Source organism: Papaver somniferum, chromosome 5, assembly GCF_003573695.1.
Source record: "Papaver somniferum cultivar HN1 chromosome 5, ASM357369v1, whole genome shotgun sequence".
NCBI classification, from domain to species: Eukaryota; Viridiplantae; Streptophyta; class Magnoliopsida; order Ranunculales; family Papaveraceae; genus Papaver; species Papaver somniferum.
This window is the reverse complement of record NC_039362.1, coordinates 15908639-15913474: the sequence shown is the minus strand read 5'-3', so window position 1 is coordinate 15913474 and position 4836 is coordinate 15908639.

Sequence of the window (4836 nt, the reverse complement as noted above, 5' to 3'; positions counted from 1 at the left end):
GCAACGACTACCACACACCAAAAAAAAAAAAATCTGATCAAAACTCTGTTAGAGTTTGCAGTCACACAAAATGTGGTGTTAACAGATTTCCAAGTTTAGGGTTAGGGTTTTTGTTATCTTGTTGCTATTATTGTAAAAGAAGTTGAGATTAGGCTTTTTTAATGAAATCAGTTTCTATTTGTTGGATATTGAATATTATCCTTGTTGATTCAAGAAGATTGCATGTCTCAAAATTAGTGTTTTCGTGATGAATATTATATATGTTTTTTTTTATTTCTTGTCAAATTGATCAATGGGTACTCATTGATTGTGTAGAAATTTAGCTTTAGAGTTTTATTTCATCGATTTGAATCTTTGGGGTATTAGATTAAATTAGAGTTCCATCACCAGTTAGGGATTATTACTGATAGCATTTTAAAGTCTAAACAATCATGTCCGGATTGTCAACGGGAGATGCACAGGTTTAATAAGTTTCTGCCATGATTCTTGTGCTTAACGAAATAGAGAAGAGCATAAGGATGAAGATGAACTAAAGGGTGTATATATAAATTTGTTAGAGAATTTGACCAGCACATGACTGATATTGACTACTTAACAGTTCTTTTGGACATATAAGATAGATTTCTTAAATTTTATTCCGTTATGGGATAGATCCCCAAACGAATTAGTGAAAACGGGACATATTCCCAATTTTCCCAAGAGTTAATCACTTATAAGAGGTTATTAACATTATGAATATCTGCTTTGGAAAAAAGTAGACAATTATTTGTGAAAAGAAGGTGTGTAACTTGTGGCGAATTTTTATCTATCTTGATGCCTTGTATCTTGTCATCTTGTGATGCCTATGCAAGTGCCCTGGGGAAGACTTCCATTGTAAGTAAGAACAACTATGGTGAGATAGGATCACCTTGTCGAATGCCTCTAGATGTCTTGAAAGCTTGAAAAGATGAACCATTTAACAAGACTTAAATTTCATAAGAGTTAATTGCTACGATCAACGACCATCCTTCCATCTTGGGTGCAAATCTTAGCCGTTCAAGGTCACCAACCAACGCATGGTAACCTTTGGACCAACGCCAAAACCCTAGTTTTGGCCACGCCTAATCCGCGTCAAGGCATGCCGGCCATGCCACATCTTCCAATGGCATGCCAACCACCTTGCGGCGCCATATCATGCCAGCCTTCTCTTTACGGCTGCCAAAACGAAGGCTTGCGACCATCAACGACCATCCTTCCATATTAGATGAAAATCCTAGCCGTCCAAGGTCGACAACCAACACATGGTAACGTTTGGCCAAACGCCAAAATCCTAGTTTTGGCCACGCCTAAACCGCGCCAAGGCATGCCAACCATGCCAGCCGCACCACTATGCCAATGTCATGCCATGCCAGCCACGTCTCCGCACCAAAGCATGCCAACCATGCCTGCCGCACCACTGTGCCAATAGAAAACCATGCCAGCCACGTCTACGCGCCAAGGCATGCCAACCATGCCAGCCGCAACACTATGCCGATGGCATGCCATGCCAGCCACGTCTGCACACCAAGGCATGCAAACCATGCCAGCCGCACCAATGTGCCAATGTCATGCCATGCCAGCCACATCTCCGCGCCAAGGCATGACAACCATGCCACCCGCACCACTGTGCCAATAGCATGCCATGCCAGCCACGTCTCCGTGCCAAGGCATGCCAACCATACCAGCCGCACCACTGTGCCAATGACATGCTATGCCAGACACGTCTCCGCGCCATACCATGCCGACCTTCCCTTTACGGCTGCCAAAACGAAGGCTTGCGACCATCAACGATCATCCTTCCATCTTAGATGCAAGTCTTAGCCGTCCAAGGTCGCCAACCAACGCATGGTAAGCTTTAGCCCAAAGCCAAAACCCTAGTTTTGGCCACGCCTAAACCGCGCCAAGGCATGCCGGCCATGCAACATTTGCCAATGGCATGCCAACCACCTTGCCGCGCTATACCATGCCGGCCTTCCCTTTACAGCTGCCAAAATGAAGGCTTGCGACGATCAACGACCATCCTTCCATCTTGGGTGCAAATCTTAGCCATCCAAGGTTACCAACCAACGCATGGTTACCTTTGGCCCAACGCCAAAACCCTAGTTTTGGCCACGCCTAAGTCGCGCCAAGGCATGCCGGCCATGCCACATGTGCCAATGGCATGCCAACCACCTTGCCGCGCCATATCATGCTGGCCTTCTCTTTACGGCTGCCAAAACGAAGGCTTGCGACCATCAACGGCCATCCTTCCATCTTAGATGAAAATCCTAGCCGTCCAAGGTCGCCAACAAACGCATGGTAACCTTTGGCCCAACGCCAAAATCCTAATTTTGGCCACGCCTAAACCGTGCCAAGGCATGCTAACCATGCCAGCTGCACCACTATGCCAATGGCATGCCATGCCAGCCACGTCTCCACGCCAAAGCATGCCAACCATGCCTGCCGCACCACTGTGCCAATGGTAAACCATGCCAGCCACATCTCCGCGCCAAGGCATGCCAACCATGCCAGCTGCCCCACTGTGCCAATGGCATGCCATGCTATCCACGTCTGCGCGCCAATGCATGCAAACCATGCCAGCCACGTCTGTGCGCCAAGGCATGCAAACCATGCCTGCTGCACCACTGTGCCAATGGCATGCCATGCCAGCCACGTCTCCGCGCCAAGGCATGACAACCATGCCATCCGCACCACTGTGCCAATGGCATGCCATGCCAGCCACGTCTCCGCGCCAAGGCATGTCAACCATGCCAGCCGCACCACTGTGCCAATGGCATGCTATGCCAGCCACGTCTCCGCGCCATACCATGCCGGCCTTCCCTTTACGGCTGCAAAAACGAAGGCTTGCGACCATCAACGACCATCCTTCCATCTTAGATGCAAGTCTTAGCCGTCCAAGGTCGCCAACCAACGCATGGTAACCTTTGGCCCAACGCCAAAACCCTAGTTTTGTCCATGCCTAAACCGCGCCAAGGCATGCAGGCCATGCCACATGTGCCAATGGCATGCCTGCCACCTTGCCGCGCCATACCATGTCGGCCTTCCCATTACGACTACCAAAATGAAGGCTTGCGACGATCAACGACCATCCTTCCATCTTGGGTGCAAATCTTAGCCGTCCAAGGTCACCAACCAACGCATGGTTACCTTTGGCCCAACTCCCAAACCCTAGTTTTGGACACGCCTAAGCCGCGCCAAGGCATGTCGGCCATGCATGGTGTGCCAATGGCATGCCAACCACCTTGCCGTGCCATACCATGCCGGACTTCCCTTTACAGCTGCCAAAATGAAGGCTTGCGACGATCAACGACCATCCTTCAATCTTGGGTGCAAATCTTAGCTGTCCAAGGTCACCAACCAACGCATGGTAATCTTTGGCCCAACGCCAAAACCTTAGTGTTGGCCACGCCTAAGCCGCGCCAAGGCATGCCGGCCATGCCACATGTGCCAATGGCATGCCATCCACCTTGCCGCGCCATATCATGTCGGCCTTCCCTTTATGGCTTCCAAAACGAAGGCTTGCGACCATCAACGACCATCCTTCCATCTTAGATGAAAATCCTAGCCGTCCAAGGTCGCCAACCAACGCATGGTAAACTTTGGCTCAACGCCAAAACCCTAGTTTTGGCCACGCCTAAACCGCGCCAAGGCATGCCGACCATGCCATATGTGCCAATGACATGCCGTGCCAGCCACCTTGCAGCGCCCAAACCATGCCATGCCGTCCTTCCCTTTACGACTGCTAAAACGAAGGGTTGCAACAATCAACGACCACCCTTCCATCTTAGATGAAAATCCTAGCCGTCCAAGGTCGCCAACCAACGCATGGTAACATTTGGCCCAACACCAAAACCCTAGTCTTTGCCACGCCTAAACCGCGCCAAGGCATGCCGACTATGCCATATGTGCCAATGGCATGCCGTGCCAGCCACCTTGCCGCGCCTAAGCCATGCCATGGCGACCTTTATTTTACGACTGCCAAAATGAAGGCCTGCAACAATCGACGACCACCTTTCCATCTAAGATGCAGATCTTAGCCGTCCAAACTATGCCATATTAAAGCCATGCCGTCCATGCTTTCATACCACTGGCTACCAAGCGAAGGGTTGCAATAATCAACGGCTACCCTTCCTCTAAAGATACAAAATCTCGACCGTCGAAGGTCACCGCCGAGCCGGCAATTCTCCCAAGCTCAACTTGACAAACAACAACAACATGCTACATGTTTTTCACGAAAACACTCGAGACATCAACACATGTCACAAACTGGGGGATGCTCATTGGGTATTGGTTTGGTGGTTTATAGCGTGCGGTGTACACTACGCCCGTAAAAGACAGTGTCATAGGGATGAGGCGGTTAGTAAATACAAGGAGTAATGGTGAAACGCTTTCTTTTATGGAACTTCAATTCCATGTGTTACCAGTTACCACCTCCTCCCATTTACTCATCTGTTTTCCATTTCTTACGAGACCAGGGTACGTTTCACTTTGACTTGTATAAATAGGTCTTACCTATTTCCACCGAAAAACAAGTTCTGGTCAGGAGCATACAACACTCAGAAAAAATTTGCTAGCTTTCCCATTTTCTGATACAAGTCGTGAAACAACTACTCTTCCAGAATCAACTATTCTGGTCTCAACACTCTCTTCGCTTCCCTCCCCAAAACCAACCCTTCTCCTTCACTTTGTGACCGAAGCAAGTCTGGAACGACCATTTCTTGGTTTAGGCCGGATTTGTACAGATTGATCTATCGAATCTAAAGTACTACCTTGCAGTATATTGTTTAGGGTTTAAACTCATTTCTCACCCACACACCC